General features: G+C 35.9%; 1 protein-coding gene across 3 annotated transcripts in view; it reads right to left on the bottom strand.

The window, feature by feature from the left end:
- Positions 1–19,857, bottom strand: part of LOC122408485 (uncharacterized) — a 142,834-nt gene that overhangs the window by 115,189 nt on the left and 7,788 nt on the right. Inside the window, exons 2-3 of one of the 3 annotated variants that reach the window (XM_043415291.1) lie at positions 3,350–3,430; positions 3,085–3,102 (exon numbers count right to left, since the gene is read on the bottom strand). The exons of the other annotated variants lie outside the window; for them this stretch is intronic. The gene's annotated coding sequence lies outside the window, so the exon portion shown is untranslated. The remainder of the gene's footprint in view (positions 1–3,084; positions 3,103–3,349; positions 3,431–19,857) is intronic. 3 annotated transcript variants of the gene reach the window in all.

The following is a 19,857-nucleotide window of genomic DNA, read 5'->3' on the forward strand; positions in this document are numbered from 1 at the left end:
TTATGTCTACAAAAGAATTTTATCTTTTGTTTTATCTTGAAATCGTATTATATGACATCATTTATTGTGTTTTTATCTCTCACTATTATATTACTTGATCATCGTTCACTCTGTATATTAGATTTAATTATGTTGGCTGTTAATCTGCGTTTTGCCTGAAAGTTTTAACTAAGGCAATAATAATAAATATCAAATATCTCTCACTCTCTCCCCCCCCCCCCTCTTTCTCTCGAAGGTACACAACGATATCATCACAACGTGATGCAATTTTCTTGGATTAAAAAGGGTAGGGCTCAGCACCGACCCCTATGGAAGACCCTTATTCAAGTTTCTGAATGTTATTTTGATGACGTTATGTATGATAAGTCGCTTCCAGAAAGTCTTTACAGGAGTGAGAGTGTTTTTCAACTGTTTTTATTCTTATTACAAACGAAATCGACCAATCTCAAGTATAGATATAATAACTAGGTAAGTTACAGACGCGCGCGCCATCTTCTTGCATAGAGTAACCTTTTATTTATTTTTACCAGGATTCATTTACATTTAATAACTCAACTCATTAATAACTATTGAAAGAATGTCCAATGCGAAGAATTTTCAAGAAATCGAATCGAGCAAAACGATATCGACAAAATGTCCAAGATGGTTTGAATTCCAAGCTGCCATTTTGACGGGACGAATTAACGTTGTTTTTTCCGAATGAATTTAGCTCCACAATGGTCGTGTTTTAACAACCAATCGGAATCGCGAAAAAGCGATGACAATGAACAGCTAATTCATGCGTCACAACCTTACTTTATAAAAAAGGGGATATTGGGAACTCACGAATGTCACCCTGGCCCCTGGTGTTCAATTATTCAACTACCCTAAGCCAGTCGCTGCCTGGACTGTTCTATAACTATGTATGTCAAACATGAACGCTCATTCCCAGTTAATTTGCTAAACCACGCCCTCATGATGATGTTTCTCAATATGCTGCACATCTTGACTAGCTTTTTTAAACCTTGATGTCAAGAGTCTGCCGCATCTCGGGAAACTTAATCAGGCTTTGCGACCAAAATTTTCGTACAAACATTTTTCAGCAAACCATGCATGTCATATAACGTATATAACTAATGTTCAATTTTTTGTAGATCCCAGCCCTAACTGCGAGTAAACAACGAGAAAAATCCAATTCATATATAGTTATCAAAACATAATTATAAATAATCATCAATTCTGTCAGCTTTTTGAAATAAGAAACATCTAATGATGATAATGCTTTAAACGAATATTTGTCTAGTTTTTTTTCTGTATTCTGTTTCTTTATTTTAGGGGCATGGATTTAAGGTTGTTGTGGGGTCAGGATGAAATGATGTCACTGAGATGAAATTTCTTGTAAACGTTCATGATCCCTTTACTAATTAACCTGTCAATTTTGAAAACGATCCACAGTACAATTATTTAGAAAAAAAATCGCAGTTGGACTATTTGGTGTGCTCATCATATTATGTTTACGGGAATGTTTCAAACATTTTACGGTATATAATAAAAAAATATATTTCTTTACCGAGAAAACGATGCCACGAAGTTAAAAAAATAGATTCGGTTCAATGGAATATCGGACTAACTTTTAGTGCCTTGAAAATAATCATTTACAGTACCGATTCAGAGTTATTAATGATTAGGATCGCAAATTTTTCCAAAAATGAAGTAAAAAAATACTTCGGAATCATGGAAACAGCGTAGACGCCACAAGCACTTCCTACCTTAGCGACATTTTTTTTCCCAGATCGACGTTCATACGGCCGAGAAACAAACACTTCGATTTTAAGGTTAGGAATGGGGTGCGTATATGATAGTTATGCGGCACCGTTGCCAACTCAAGCACATTATCATGGGTCATTATGTACGTTATTGCTAGTTCGTCTTGCAATAATTCATCACCAACAAATTATCGAAAATAATGCCATAAACTAATAGAAATAATTCCTGTCACTATTACGTTGCCAAAAATGCATATTCTTTCAAACTGACGTGGATTTTATCATCGAAAAATGACATCAAATACAACGATAATTCGTCGACAAACGCTTGGTAATAATTCATCGGTTCTGTGCGTAAGCATAGGGCGCCCCCTCTCACACCTCAACCCCGTCGGCTAGACCCCACAACAACCTTAACGATTTTTTTAATACCAGGTGTATTTGTCTGTCTTGTTTTTTTTTTTGTATCCATGGGCGAGCAACCCTCATTCTCTCGCCAGGAGGCAACCAAACTCAGCGAAGCATGTCGTGCTACTTTGTACCTGAGTGAGAAAGTGAGAGTAATACGTGATACATAATTGTGGCTGACCAAAATATCTCAAAACAGAAATGAAGGAACAATGTCTATTGATAAATCGGTAATGTATTTTTACTTCTTCACTATCAACGACGCAGTAAAAAATTGCCAGATGGACGTGTAGCCATGAAACCGTAAATTTCTTTTTTTTTATCAGTCTCGAAAAAAATGGAAAATAAAGATCACGAATGTGATGTTAAATATTTTAGGAAGTTCAACTATATGCTGTCATGACATGTTTGAAATACACGGAAATGTTTAAGTTAATTTGTCCACAAACAGGAAATGCAATCATTCAGACACCAAATACGCCAAATCATTTCGGATACACCAAATTCAGACTGGGACTACTGTCCAACGAAGCTGAAATACAAAACCTGAACAAGTAACGTCACAAAAATGTACACTGAAAAATGTGTTTTTTTTTCTAATTTATTAATCTATATTAATTATGAAAAATAATGGTAATATGTCATTGTGGATAGTGTTGGCGAAGTATTTATTAATCCTTTTGTACTGTTTTGTCGTATGTCACATAAAATCCAAACTACGGTTTACTGAAGTGCACCAACCTCCCTGTCTCATTTCTCACTTTTGGTTCAGAAGCTTCCGGCTCTACAAAACACTTCCGCTTCCGGACTGTCAATTATGCTAATACGACTCAAATTCATGCAAAACGCCCCAAACACTTTGAAGATAGTGGAGGCAAATACATGTGACCTTTTAAATTAATTTCCACACACGATATCGAGATTTACTCACCTTGGCACGATCTTATACCTGTAAATATATAAGCATAGATCGGGCAAATGATTGTATGCAAAGAAATGAGAAATGGAAGTAGATAAAAAACATTTAAAAAATTAATATGCTTTTTTAACACGTCATAGTCGGGAGTTTTTTAAATGTTTTTTCAAAACATGTTTTATTTGAATTTTTTTTATTTCTTTCATCTTTATTTTGTCAAATAATTTGGAGAAACTCTGAACGTAACATGTCTACTACGTGGATCAAATAAGCTTCATACCTTTTTGAGGTTTTGCCTTTAATGCTAATTGGATGATAAGGCACGAAACACGAAGGAACCACGTTGACCAGATTAAAGTGCCTAAAAATAGTTGACATGGTCAATGTTGAATTAATGTTCGTAAACCGATGTACTTAGCAACTTCTGCATTTATTTGACAATGTTTTTTTTTCTTGATGAATCCATTGATTTCCATGATTTTACAGGTAACTGATCAAAAGGCATAAATGTACTTGTCTCTATAATTCCTATAAAGACTGATTTCGTCTTACTTGTGGAGTAGCTCGTTATCAGGTTACAGAATTCCAAAGTTTGAAAAAAAAATTTCCCATGTTATTCAAATGGGAAATAGAAAATTTCAAAGTGCCGCCTCTAAATATTAATATTAAGAGCTGAAATTTTCAGAGGGTCTTTTTCTAGAGATACTCTGACGATTTTTCAATATTCTTTGGAAAAAAACATTCGATTTTTTTGAGACACTCTAATAACATATATTCCAAAAATGGTCAAGTAATTTTTCGCCGTTTGGACAAACATTCTGCATGAAAAATTTGTAAAAATCACCTGATCGCGGTCAAACGCATAACTCTGCTTCTGTCTGTGCGAGCAGTCGGGAATTAAAAAAAAAGATAAGAAATGTAATATCCAGAGAGGGAAATCGAAGTTAGTCTCCAAGTGACCTATTTCAATTACGTTAAAACATGCGCTAATAAAATTGAATTTAATCACGTCGAATGTTGGTTTCCAGGTTCAGGTTACAAGAAATCAAGAACTTTTTTGGGTTCATTATCCGAAGCTCCAAATGTATTATCTGAGATATATATGTAGTTATAAAATTGAAATATTTTTGAGCAAAGACATTGTATGACAGTTTTGTTGTTGTTCATCTCATGAAACTTACACGATCAAATAGATCATGCAGAACACAGTATAGTACTGTGCATATTAAGAAGAAGTCTACAAATGACGCTGAAGTTTCCAACGTTGGAGTCCAACGAAATGATCTAAAAAAACTCTCAAATAATTCCAGTAAATCTCCAATCTTGTTCCCTGCCGAATTTCCAATTCGTAATTTTTCAAGCCACATCAATAATTCGTGAAATAAAAAAATAATGAATTATAAATCTTTTTTTCGTTCATTTCGTTGAAGTCCAACGTTGCAAACTTCGGCGTCGTAGTCTACAATTGATCATCAAATTTTCTGGAGTTGAAAATAGAGAAACAGCGAGGAACCGATATTCGTTTGAGCGTGACAACGTACACATATGGCTAATTGCTTCCTTACTTTCACGCTTTACGCGTCATGCCAGATGCTTAAAGAGACGTGTCCGAATGGGCGTTTCCATCCTGCACGCTATATACACAATTGTATACAAACACGAATGTATAAAACGTGAAAATACATGCAATGTCTGAAAATTTTGATCACAAATTTAAAGTTATAATAAGCATAAATGTTACGATTTGAAAAGTCTACAACAGAACATGACTTTTAATATGCCTTCATTGAATTCTAGATGAATTTGCCACAGAATCATGGTGAATACGGAGATAGAATATTGGATGTTCGCTTGCTGTTTATTAAATAATCATAAAACGACAGAATTCGAGAAAAGAAAAACAATACTTCGTCCCTTTCGTATTTAATAATGCAAATTGATAAATGAAATATAAATCTGAAAAGCATCCGGGGAAAAACGATCGTCGTTTATGCATTGTCGTTTTCATAAACGTTACTGAATCAACGTCAACTTTAACGGCCCTAAAATATTTCAACTTCCTCCAAACGAATTATGAACGTTATTTCATTGGACGTAAAATTAAGAGGAACATTATTTAAACGATACTTATATTTTTCTTCTATTGATGGGTTCTCTGATGGTGAAATGCTTCTTGAATATGACGCCTTTAATTTTGCAAGGTCGTTAAAGATGCATGTAGAGAGCCATTATACAAAAAGGATTTCATTTAATTTATACATGTACATTATAAAAATTAATGCTTCCAACTACACATAAATGATAGCTGCATAAAATATAATAGAAATAATGCACGGTAAACTAATTCTGCAGATGAAATTCATAAAAATATAGAGTGTCCACTAAATATTGAAAACATACGGCGAATAACGGGGACGCACTTAGAGTTCAGTCGGCTAAATCAATCGATGTATCAACTATTTTTTGCGTGACATACACGCACACGCGCGCGCATTTGGATATTGTCCAAGTCTGCTACGATTTCAAACAATACATAATAAAGTTAATATATGTTCAATGATGTACGAACATTCAAAATTCCATCTAAGTTATGTCTATTTATCAATTAAAATAAACCGATAATTGAACAGAAAGATGGAAAATGACCTATATATGTATATATAATAATAATTATTATATAATATAGTAAATAAATGACGCTGAAGTTTGCAACGTTGGAGTCCAACGAAAAGATTTAAAAAAAACTCTCCAATAATTCCAGTAATTCTCCAATTTCGTTCCCTGCTGAATTTGCAATTCGTAGTTTTTCAACTTACTCCGATGCTTCGTAAAATAAAAAATTGGTGAATTACAAATGTTTCTTTCGTTCGTTTCATTGGACTCCAACGTTGCAGACTTCAGTGTTGTATAAATAAATAGTAAGTAGTCATAATGTTTTCATGAAAAATCGGACGAAATTTACAAATGACAATGCATTTTAATGATGAGCCTTCATGAAAAATGAATAATTATCGCGTAAAAATACATGGAAATCGAATGCATTCATACCCCAGTATCATACTTGAAGTGTGTGTTTGTGCGTAACAGTGGTGGAGAGAGAAACAAGGAGCGGCAGAAATGGAGCTCTACATACAGTTACGTATTCGAGAATTCTATGAGCGAGCATCATACAAAGAGTATGGAAGGTCAAAATGCTCTGGTATTTACATGCATATCGTAATAGCGATGAAGGCAAGGATGAAAGGGGATGAGGTGAGGTTTACACGAACATTACGAGAGGCTCTTCCCGGCCGTAACGTTGCTCATTTTTCGCATGCCCGCATCAAGCAATTTAATAATGCACGATCCCGCAGCTGTCGTCAGAAAAATATACTCAAAGCACATACTCAACATTTATCTACAACCGTAACAACGACAGAGAGGGCCCAGATGTTTTTACAGCTTTTAGCGCAACGTACCCTTGTTTATTCAGGATTGAAGTAATTTTTTCCCTGCTATATACCGATGTTGAATCCATTAAAATTTTCAAGCTCCCTCGAATTCTGAAGATAATTTGAAGAACAAAGTGTCTAGGCTAAAATATCCAATTCTCTCGATAAAATTTCCATTCAGTTCGCCAATCTTCGTATCATTTCAGAGGATTTCTTCGAAAAGTCAGAACGAACGCGAAGCATCCAGCGCGTAATTTTGTGAGGCTCACTGGCACCGGTCTAAAGCAATATCGATCTTTCTTGATGGAACTTTTTTTCCAAAAAAAGATCACCCATATCCTGATGCGCGTGGCAGATTGGAAGAGAGATCACTTTGTTGAACCACTTCTAGCGTAGGATAAACTTAATAAATAAAAGAGACTGGTACTTCGAGTTACTGAGTTACGAGGTTTGCTAGAGAATCGCGAACGTTTCGAATTCCCCCGAACTCTCTTAACTCAAATTGTTCTTCTTCCACAGACAAAGATGGAGGAGAGAGACCGAGAGACATAGAGACAGAGGGAGAGATCTAGAGAGAAAGGAGGGAGCTTTTATTCGATCGACCACAGAGTCCAGCCAAAAAGCAATCTGTCTTCGCAGAGTGCACTCACGACGAAAGCTTGCAGACAATCTCCCTCTCGATCTTTTGCTCTTGGACTTGAGGCAAAACTGTCGCCTCGTATGCGGAAGGGAAGGAAAAAAAATAAAAGGGAACGAGCTGCGGGTATATTACTCCTTCGCAGTATGCGGACCAAGGAAAACGAGACGAAGAAAGAACGAAAAACCTCAACTATAACCATGTATCTCTGAACCTTTATCTTGAGTATACATCAATTGCTTACCGACAGAAAGACTTATCGCGGAGAATTGCTAACCCGCATTCATCTACGCTACGCCCTTTTCTTCACAAACATCCGATGCTTGTACTTGCGTGTTAGTGCACACATGTGTGTAAAAATATAGTAGAAAAGGAAACGTCCAAGTCTTTACTCGGTTCACGAGAATTTCTTCTCTCTCACTGCGCTCGAGTCACTCCATCGCCATTTTATCCCGATTATCTACGATTTCAATGTTTAACAACCGAATAAAAATAATCCCGAATCGTCCCCGTCCCCTCGAAATTGACAGAATGTCGCTCGACGAATTCATATGAAGAATGATATTCCTGACTCAACTGTACGACGACACTTTGTGCCAAAATATCCGGGAAATCCGAAATGGTTGTTATTACATTTTTAGATATCATTAGCAAAATAAACTTCTTCATTTAGTATATGTGCATTTTTTTCTCTTTAATTTACATTAGAGCTAAAACAGCAAGTTGAAAACCGAATGTAAGTTTAATATTTAACATTGTCTATTTTTTATTTATTTCTAAAGATGACAAATATTACAAACAAATCGTGTGAAGCTATTCCCTCGAGCCTGCACATGAAAATAGCACGTGTCTCAAATAATACTTTTTTTTTTTTACTTATTGACCTAGATCCGAATTTTTCGCTCGTGCAATAGGAAACATTTGGAATATCGATGAAGTGTGACTCACGGTAAAATTCATTCGTTATTTTGTACACTTCGCCCATTTGAAATTGGTATATACAGAGAACAAGATCACTACGCCTGTTCAATACGTGTCCAGTTAACAAATGGGGAAGCAGCCAGACCAGTTTGCGTTATCAGAACTGCCAACGATTATTAAATTTCGATGTCAGCACCACTGAGCGAGAAATGCAGGAAACATTCGTTACCTCTATTACGGAAGAGAATTTCGGAAGGATAAATGATGGAAAAAGCACTCTCGGTCCGGGTGCTGGAAAAATCTAGACAAATCGAGATTCTTATAATTATATAAACAAAAATAAACGATTCGCTATCGTCGGGAACTTAAATCTGTGGTGGAAAAGCATTTTCTTACCCAATAACCATCGGGATCTTTGTTAAATTCCTTAAAGTACTTAAGGAAGTTGAGGCTGTGCAGTCATTTTTTTTACCCAAAAGTGATGACCTGTACCTTTCAAAAGTTAGGCCAGTTTACAGTTTGGCACTTTAAAGAAAAGTTGGGAAAAAAAAGACGAAAAACTGGTGAAAGCTCAGTCGAAAACACGCACAATGACGATCCCAGCTTCAAAAAACTGCACGGAAAACAGATTATTATTAATATAAACTCAGCAAATCTCCTAATAAATCTGAAAAAATTGACATTATTCGGCAAGCCTTGCTCATGTTGCCCAAAAAATTTCATATTTTTAGCATCATTTTTAACGGAGATATCACTGAATGTGTCTTGACTTCCATAAGATTACATGTTATTTGGCCCAAATTGTTATTGATTTTTCTCAGCAACGACGCTCCTAAACTGTCTGAAAATTTAATTGATTTTTTTTTACACTTCACTTTATAAGATGCAATCGGTTTAAAAGCGGTGACATCATTTTCATTCTAATGCCTCAACTTCCTTAATAAGAGTTGAATCAGCAAAACCGGAAAAAATTCATTTAAAAATTTTGAACTATACAGTTTTTTGAGTACTCTTCCGAAAATCGTTGCGAACGTTTTTTTTAGTGTCCGCGCTGCTTCAATTAGTCAACACGAATGATATTCGCGCAAGAGCGGGCGCGCGCGCGCGCGTGTGGGTCCACCAGACCTGTATAGGTACATAAGCTTCTAGATGATCAAAAATACCCTATTTCATCATGAATTTCTGGAAACTTCAAAACCCCATAAGTTATGGAAATAATAGAACATTTCCTCCCGTGATAGAATATAATTTATTATAATGGAACTAACATAACTTCTTAAAGAAAAAAATTTCATTTTTCAGAAAACTACTCAAACTGCAAAATTACCAAACATTGAATTATATTGATGAACAGTATCTTGTTCGGAATATTTCCGTCAAATTTTTCATGGAGTGAAAAAAAGATCGAAAATTAAAATAGCAGTTCAGCTGACAGTAAGTATCGGAGTGTAAATTTATGAAGAAACGAACGGTAGCAGGAGGATTTCCGGTTTCGGGAAAGAGCGCTCGGCTCAATTATACGCCAATGATTATATCCGAGGTCCTGGCACGTGACCATCAAACGAAACGACTGGAAAACTTCCGGTTATTTGTTAAAATTGCACATTTTTTTCGTGCATGAATGTCGACTTTATGCATACCGCTTAACGCAACGTTGAACCGGAACAAAAAACGAAATGAAAGAAACACACATTGTAGAAACAGGAAATTGTAAAGAGGATGTAAAAAGAAAGAAAAAAAATGGTTGGAAGCTCAATAAAGAGCAATTCGACCCTGTTCCTACTACATTCAAATGAATATTCACGCTCTTGTATGTAATTCAAACAATCCCAACGTAGAAATGTATATTATTAGAAAATAATTACTTGATACGTTTATAGTACTGGAGGCGCAATGTTCTAAATAATGTGTTCATATTAACAGTGATTAGTTGTATTTTATAATCTATCTGAACGGAACGAAATTGCATGCCCAGCTCATGGGCGCTCTCCGATCGCCTTATCTTTGTCTCATTATCAGGACTCACTCTGATTTCATTAAATTTTTATTTTTCTTATTTTTTTATATTATGTGAGCAACTTTCTTAAACTTTGTCAATTTTTTCCGTTCGCCCGTTTTCATTGAAAACTCGCTATGCCGATATTTAAATGCTCGTAACTCTTTCAAAAATGCAGATAATGCGATGTTTTTTTTTTTTTTTTAATTTTTTTGTTTTCGAAAGCACTTTTGGAAAAAATACACAATGAGCACAACTACGATTCTCTTGCATTTTTTTCAATGTGAAGCAAAAAACATCTGTTTTCAAACTGATCATCTATTTTGATCTTTTTTCTAAAAAATTTCTAAAAAAACTTGGTCAAAACTTTTTATACATATGAATTTGTTTTTGCATATCCTAGGATTATTAAAGCGTACATCATCGCTCACTTGTATATGATATCAAAATTGCGCGTGGACGAAGAGCAATATATCATGAACGAAAAAGCGTAAGCGCATAAATACATAAAGTATACATGGAAATAAAAGTAATTACCAATAACTTCTCGTGACATGGAAAATATTATGATTCTCCTGTATTGCCGGAAACTATTGCTAATTGCCTCTTTTTTTGTGTGTTGCTAATTAGCAATAATCCCGAGTCGAACACAGATGCTAATTTACGAGAAGGGATTGAGCGAAAAATTGGGAAAGCAAAATAAATAATAAATCAGTCGAGTTATTTTGAAATATTTCTCGATAATAATTAGAAAGGAAAATAAAACTATAAGGAAACCGATGAACGCGTTAATTACTTCGCTCTTCCGCGACTGGACAATTAATATCTTGATTTCGGTACCTAAAACGAGATTTTTGCATGAAACGGTGGAAAAAGCTATTTTATTTTTTGTGGTCTAAGGATATTAATAACGAAGAATGTTTTAGCCCTTGAAAAAATGGTGGGGAAGTCATATACCGTTTTGGAGAAGAGCGAAAAAGTGTAATAATGTGAGCGAAAAAGCAAGTAAGAAAATTCGAAACTTTATAACCTCTCGCAAGTTTCCTCATTGGCCCAGTGAAAACAAAACGACGGGGGAGCAATACAAGCGGCAACTGAAGGCATTGCGTAGCTCTATATCTTTACAATTATCCGAAGAATGTATTAACGCTCTTAACTCTTGCCAAAATGTAAATAAATTTCGTAAAATGCGCTCACGTTCTCGTTAGACTTTGAATCCATTGCACGTCACTATAAGAAAAAATTTCATCAGCTAGAACGAACGAAAAAAATCTTTAGCTTTTTTTTATACACGTGAGATCTCGGATTCGCAAAAAGAATTCCGAAGAATGAGGAAGACGAAAGAGGGTAAGAAAATAGAGAGAACGCCAAGCATAAAAAAACCAAGGGAATGTTCGTTATTGCAAAAGGCAAAGTGAATTCCGTTGATGAAGATTGAAAATTGTAAGGTTGGAATCTTCGTGGATGGTGAAGGTGACAGAGCGGATCGATAGTATTTGTGTAAATACGTGATCGTCGATCTCCAACACGAGAAGAGGAAATCTTTTCAAGGCGGTCAGTTAGAGGGAATTCTGCTCTACAGCACAGTGCAAAAGGCGAAATGCACGAGAGAAAACTTAATGGAATGAAATTTCCTCGATCGTTCTCTTTCGACCAAGAGTTATATGCTACACTTCTACAAATACAGCACGAACGTGTGTCTTTATGAGCCTGTGTGTATGTTTTGTTGCACTGCCAGAGGGATTAACCGCGAAGGGATCAAGAATTCATGAGGTTTGGAGCGCAACGTGATTCCATCTCCAGTTTCATAGAAATATATATGTCTAATGGTGGACGTGTGTTTGTGCACGGTACACGTGTCTATAAAATTTTCTCCCTATAACCTGCTCGTTCTATGCGTATACAGGGCTTCCACCGCTTATTTTTGACGGTGACGTTCCGAAGAGTTCTGTGTTAAACATGAAATGTTGAAATAATCGATTTCATAATTGAAAAGAACTTCAAGTTTTCTTCATTTTTGATGTAATTGATACGATACCTCTAGTAAATATTCAGAATAAGGTCCCCATCTCCGATTTCAACGTCAAAATTGGAGGTGAAAACCTTATTCTGAATATATTGACGATAATAATTTTTTCTCTTCGTCATCTCATGTTGTGCAATTTTTGTTCGATCCCAATTGACCCTTTTTTTTTGTATACGCACGTTAGAACCGATTGTCAACTAGATTGCGTGGAACACGAAATCTCGAAAGAATATAGTCACCATCGGCTAACGAGAAAAATATGCTGAATCATGGATGGATGAGCGGAAAAAGTTATAACACGGAGTGCGAACGGGGGGTTGAAAACATCTATAAAAATCGACGATTAGCTCAAATAACGCTCTTATTTGGAAAGTATATTTCCAGTGTGCATTTCAAATATCCGGATTCTCGGTTTTTCCATTTCCACATGACGCTAACCATTAACTATTCTCGTTTACATTTTTAGAGAGCGAAAGTTGATGACCAAATCCAATGTTACGCTGAACCTTCCGCCTATCAGAAATCATGCGGTTTCACCTAAAAAAAAAAAGAGATTTTCCGAGAATGTAACATGTGTAGGAAATACTGTTTACATATAGAAAAGCTGGACTTTGCCTCATAGCTAGTTCGAACATTGAGGGATAAAACAACTAACGAATAATTTACTGTGGACGTATAAGCCCCAACATATTCGTAAATCATTCAAAAAGTAAAGGAGCAATGAAATGAAAAAAAGATATCGGAAAATTCGGAGACCAGATGGGTTTATCGAAGTTTCATTGAATAAAGCATCGTGCGCTTAACGTTCAGTATTGTAAAACAAATACGAAATCCTGGTGAATCCAATGAAACTCTATCTCCGGGTAAATCTATTTAATTATTTGTCGATCAACTGGTGTTATATACAGAAATATTTATAACTACTAGTAAAACTTGAATTTTTAAATAATTACAAGTTCGCGAATACGACTGATCGAATGGAATTTTCAGAGGGTTTTGCGTATTTGCGCAATTAGTTTTGGGTTCGCCAATTCGATTTTTTATACTTCATCGTTTTCATCATCCATTTCCGTCATATAAATGATGATATTGTGTATATTCAATATACATATTTATACGTAGCTGTCATCAGCGGTTGTTGCCCTCAACACGGAAGTGACAAGAAATGGTATACGAATCGTATCGGAAAGGACATTCCCATGCACACACATGCACAGACGAATATATACGTAATCGATTTGAAGTTATAAATACATATGGAATCGAAACCTGAATAAATCGACGGCACGATCGGTAAATGGAGAAGAAAAAAATTTCAAAGATGGGAAAAAAACAAGACACGCATCAAAATTCCCATCATTTTCCATCATTTGGACACGACGCTCTAGCTTTCATAAATATTTACATTGCCTCACTTTCTAAAATTTCGAACTCTTGAACTATAATTTGAGTTCCAAAAACAATGAAATCAATGTTTTTAATTGATACTCTTGAATTCCACAGTATCGAACCTTAAATCTCAGTAGAAAATAATTTCACATTATATTAACAACGTTCTCTGCACAAAACTAGATCGACTTTTCTATCAATGCTTTTTAACAGGAACCATTTTCGAGCGCAATGAAGTTTTTTATTTTATCATGATCAGCACGATATCAAAACGAAACGATGATAATATAAACATGCATGCAGCTTTGCGAAATACTTCAAAAACTTTCTCAATTTTTTTTCATTCAACCCTTTGATCCCACAGATGCAAAAACGATTTTTCATGGCATTCTTCTATTTCTTTTCCATAGTTTTTAGTAGACGTGCATATCTATGTATGCCTGAAACCCTCTCGAGGCGCCGCTCATAAAGGCTTCCAGTTTATTTTTGTATTTTTATTTTTGTAAACATGTATGTTATTCAATGTGATTAAAAAAAGTGAAAATGGTACTGCGTATGTAGGAATTTACGTATTTTGGAGAAAAGAAATGATTTTGTCTCAGAGGCTATTGAAACACCGTATAAGGTTGTTTTTAGTACCCGTTTTGTGGCAAAGTTTTGAATGCCGTTTGCGAAATTTCAGGAGCATTACGAATGGAATGAAATTTGTGTAGCAACGATGCAAGAAATATGTTTTTTTTTTCGAACAAACGCACTTTTCGAGTCTGAGTGTTTACGGGGTCCATGCGAATGGATGCTTTTTCTATTCGATGGGTATTGAAGAGTGAGAAAAGACAGAGAAGGGGAGTAAACCGATACGGTTTTCGGCAGACGTATCGGTTTTTCCGGTGGATTCCGCCATTTTATCGTCCCGCTACTCGTAAAAGTGTTCAAATCCACATTTATTACTCGCACTGTTATCGCGAGGTAAAATAAAAAGAAAAAGGAGGAGAGAGTGAAATAAAAAAGGTTTCTCAACGACAAATAGATCGTTTGATTTATCTGGAACCCAATTTCTTTCCATCTCTCTTGCTCAGGCAACATTTTCTCACTTTTTATCAGCTCGCTTTCATTCGCGCCCGAAATTTCGCATCGAAACGCCAGTTATCGCTCGGATGATGATTTGTAGTTTTCGTTGACCGAGCACCGGATAAGCGAGACTACGAAATTTGATATCCACATGTTTCTCCAATACCACATGATTTGTTCCCCCGTTTTTGCTTTATTTTATAAATTTCCCGTTGTCTCTTCTACTTTTCTTCGTAAATATCTATTCTAAAAGTGCTTTTCATGCATCGGTGCAGACTTTCGTCATACACGATAACGTATTTTTTTTTTCACTCTGCCTCTTTTTAGATATAGAGTTTCATGTGTATATGACAGTTTTGTGCACGGGTAAAAATCGTAGAATCCTCTTTGCCTATGATCGGGAAATGTTTTTCATCCCTATACCCAAAAAATGCACTCACCGAAAAAAATTGTTTTCCAATTTCTCTCGTTATATTTCACTTTTATTTGTATCTTTTCAGCAAATACAATATTTGACAAAATTCACTACAACGGAATGATCCAGAAAATATTGTGCCTCTTTAACAGCGAAACCTTTATACGAGTTCAGATGAACTCGTGGTGCAGATATACGTACATTTTCAATCCTCAAAAGCTCGAATTCGGTCAGCGTTACATTGAAGTGTTTTCACATCATATTTGTGGTATGAATTCGCATCAATACCATACAAATTCTCTTTATTTCAACAACCTCGATCAGCCGAATTAATACCATTAGTAGAGCGAAAGTGAAAGAATTTTACTTTTCCCGAACGAATTAATTCATTCTTTTTTCTTTCCTTATGCCTTATTTACACGATATTCATTCTAAATTAAACCTATTTTAAGACATCGGCTGAAATTAAGGCCTTACATACACTTGCAGCGGACAAAAAAACGTGATTTTCTTGATTTTTTTTTCGGCAAGAAAATAAATTTCTATTGAGAAACTGTAAAAGACATTCAGTAGTACATATATGTTCATGTACTTGTACAATTTTTTTCATCAAAAAATTTCTCAAAATAGCAAAACTCCAGCTGTATTCCAGTAGCACCTTTTTTTGAGCATTAGTTACGGTTAACATGATAACTAAAAAACTACTAATCCGATCCATACTCAATTTATACCACTTATTTATTATAATAATAGCCTGGACGAAGGATATGTAATCATTTTGATTTTAAAAAATAGCGACAGTTTTAACAAAAAAATTTATTTTTTGAGGTGCTAAATTTTCGATTTTTACATTTGTTTTCCAATAAAATACGAAATCCTTCGTCCAGACCTTAGCTATTATTATAATAAATAAGTGGTATAAATTTTGTATGGATCGGATTAATAATTCCTAAACTGTCTGAAAATTTGACTGATTTTTTTACACTTCACTTCGTAAGATGCAATCTGTTTAAAAGCGATGACTTCATTTTCTTTCTAATGCCTCAACTTCCATAAAAATTCAAGTATTAGAGACGACTGTGCGTACCGGGCGGTCAGTTGAAATACCCATAAGCTACGAATCTAATGCTCCGATCTTTATGAAATTTGGTGAGAATATTCTTCAGACATTGTACTTGGAGAATATGTAATAAAAAATTTTCGATTTTTCCGCCCATCACAAGTGTGTAAAAGCCCTTAAAACGTTCCTCATAATATTATTTATTTGAAATATAAAATTAATTCAAAAGTCCAAGACCCAATCAGTATTTACGTGAGTTCACGTACATTGAATTCGACTGGACGATCGATAATTTCGAGCGTATATGACAAGACAGAACCCAACGTTTGCAAAATTCGCAAGGGGAATTGGAATCACTAATGAAACGTTGAACCTTCGTAATCATATATAACGTATGACGATCGATGTGTCTGATATGAATTATAATCGTAAAAGGATTCGCATGCTCCTAGTTCCGGCTTTGCGTTTGTTTCCCATTCTACCGGTCATTGAGGTCCTGCATATGAGCAGAGAGGTTTCTACAGATTGCGAATGTCATTTCGACATACATAATTCGAGGATAGAGTATTCTCATCGGCTTCACATTATCTGTAGCCATCACGGAATCGTCTATAATAACCCTGCTATGTTCGAAGCAACGGCGCGAACATCTAAAATTAACCTACCCACGACAAGCACCAATAGTTTATTATTATTTTGTTTTGTATAGATAAATTCGGGTCTCGTCCTCTAAAGGAGGATTCGAAGATTCGATCGGTCAAGACATTGAATATTTCGAGACGTTCACAGAGACTAACCCATTTGTTTAATTGGACTCTTATTGGCTGTATCAAGTCATCCACTATGTAACATAATTTGTTCGAGATACAGGGGAATAGTATGCATTAAGAACTTTCAGAATTCGCATATTATAGTTATTCTTGACGCGTCTTCGGTTATAACTACACAATCCATTCTCACTCGTACAGTATTTATTCAATTTCACTTTTAACGATCTTTTACACCTACTATAGTCCGCCCTTCAGATTACACGACGCGAAAAAGTTTGTGCTGGCAGAACGCAAATTTCATTGTTTCTAAATAAACCTAGCGAGCTCAGATTTACCACTGCAACAGGACGCACTTCTAGAGCGTCTTTTAAACGTTACGTCAAGTAGCACGAATGGATGAAACTTGTTCAGTATTTTGGGATGATGCTGAAGTTTCCAACGTTGGAGTCCAACGAAATGATCGAAAAAAACTCTCCAATAATTCCAGTAATTCTCCTATTTTGTTCCCTGCCAAATTTGCATTTCGCAGTTTTTCAAGCTCCGCACCAACGATTTGTGAAATAAAAAATTGGTGAATAACAAACGTTTTTTTCGTTCATTTCGTTGGACTCCAACGTTGGAAACTTCAGCGTCGTTATTTTGGGGCCCTGCGGAAAAATGTGAGAAAAGATATTCTCACATCTTTGATTCAGTTTCGTTAAATTCAGAACACGGAATCAAATATGACTATCCGGCATAGCCTCGTGACTGTATCTTTGATGTAGACCGACCGCATAAAACACAATGGCGACTACAGTCCCACGATAGCTCAACGGTCGAACATATACAATTCCTTGAAAAATAAAATAATATTCGGACTACATTTTTTTATGGAAATGGAAATAGCAATGCTAATATTGCGCCATAGGTGCCTAAGATGAGAAACACGGAACTTGACAACCTGCTATGCAGCTAATTACCGTATAAAGCCACAAAAAAGCCGCGGTTCAAAAACTCTACTAGAATTTACTTTTGAAATTAAATCCTGATCTTTATGATTGCGGTAGTGGCTAACTTAAAACAACGACGCTGAAGTTTGCAACGTTGGAGTCCAACGAAATGAACGAAAGAAACATTTGCCTTTCACCAATTTTTAATTTCACGAAGTATTGGTGCAGGCTGAAAAACGATGAATTGGAAATTCGACAGAGAACAAAATTGGAGAATTACTGAAATTATTGGGGAGTTTTTTTAGATCATTTCGTTGGACTCTAACGTTGCAAACTTCAGCGTCATACAAACGATTTCAGTCATAAGTCTACAAAATGCACACGAGGAACCGTCATACTGTACTTTCTGCATGGAAAAAATACTAATAAGCGAAGTTGGAACTTGAGTTCTTGCATGCGAAATCACGTGAATGTAAATATGTACGCATGTGTGGAAGTATGTAAGATGCATTCGCAAACGACGCTTGTCAAAGTTGGCGAAGCTCTTGAAGCAAAGCTTGCCGGAAAAACAAAGCGGAAAGAGAGGGACCGTGATGTAGAACAATATACCGTAAACGTGATACGGAGCGTCGTTCGCACGCGATTTCACTTTTCTTCTGTATGATTTTCTGCAGGAGATAGAAAGAGGTACAGGAAGACAGAAATTATAGAAGAGTTAGAGAAGGAGAAAGCAAGTGATGGAGAAAAGGAAAAGCAGTCGGCAGTAATGGAAATGCTCTCGTGGTTTCAACTCGGTATCCTGGATAGACCTTGTCTCTCGTAAATCGAAGAATGAAAAGTGAGAAAGACGGCGAACATGCTTGAGAACTTCTACGTAGAGTCACGAATCTTCGAAACTCTCTTCCTCGCTCTTTTGCATCCTCTCGCTTCATCTTTCACTGTATTAGCATCCACCCTTCTCTCATTCTCTTCATAGAAGAAAGTCAATAACATACAGATGAGCCATCCCACCGGATTTCCAAAGTGCACTTTTCAAAGAAACTGCTTGAAGCATCGTTAAATCAATTGGATATGTACCAATTAGCGATACGGAGAAACGAGAATAATGAAATTGGTGAAATGCACGGAGAAATTCGCACTCATAAAAATTGGAAGCGATCGAAGTCGGAATAGGTCATTAAAAAAAATGACGATCTGCGTATCCTATTTTCCTTAGATAAGTTACCAATAGTAGTCGAATTTCCTATGCCAAAATAATTCTTTGATTTTCGGATGACCTCAAAAAGGTTCACCGATCAAGTGGAGTTGAACCACAAATTTTTAGTGAGCACTGGATGTCGTGTTACAACGACGCTGAAGTTTGCAACGTTGGAATCCAACGAAATGAACGAAAAAAATATTTGTAATTCACCAATTATTTATTTTACGAATCATTGGTGTAGGTTGAAAAAGTACGAATTGCAAATTCGGCTTGGAACAAAATTGGAGATTAACTGGAATTCTTCTTTACAGTTTTGTAGTTAATGCCATACATTAAATCCGACCTTGTTTGGCGCTGAAGCAGCGCAAAGCAAAGTATCGAATGTTCACGCACACGAACTCTCGCTGTTCAAAAAATAAATCTTTTTCTCAAAATAACAGTGAATCTCTCTTTCTTCCTCTGTCGTCCTGCCATTCTCATACTTTTCCACTGTTCTTTTCAATCTTATTATCGGCCGAGCGGAAATAAAGTCGGGAATCTCGTTCGGCATGTCCAAGTGAACGAACCAGCTCGATAACTTGGTTCAAATGTGTATAGCATCACAGAGTAGTAGAGTAAAAGGGCGAAAGAATGGGGGAGGGGAGAAGGCCGACCGCGGAACGTTTTCCGCGGTGACGCGGGCAGTTAATTCAACCCCTGGTCACAGCTCCGAGTGCACTTCGATGTCGAGCAGATTATCAACTTGATACCACCGCAACTCCCGAGATATATACGGCTGCATAATATTATGGTACGTTTAAACGAAAGTGTATGAGTGTGGTGTAAAATATTTAATGAAAATACGAAAAATAACGCGTCGCGTCAGCCTCTTCTGAGTTTTCAAAACAATGATAATGTGATTTAAGGGTATCTTCATACTCCGCGAACTTTTCCAATTTAGCAAGC

The sequence above is a fragment of the Venturia canescens genome, chromosome 1, assembly GCF_019457755.1.
Source record: "Venturia canescens isolate UGA chromosome 1, ASM1945775v1, whole genome shotgun sequence".
Lineage (NCBI taxonomy): Eukaryota > Metazoa > Arthropoda > Insecta > Hymenoptera > Ichneumonidae > Venturia > Venturia canescens.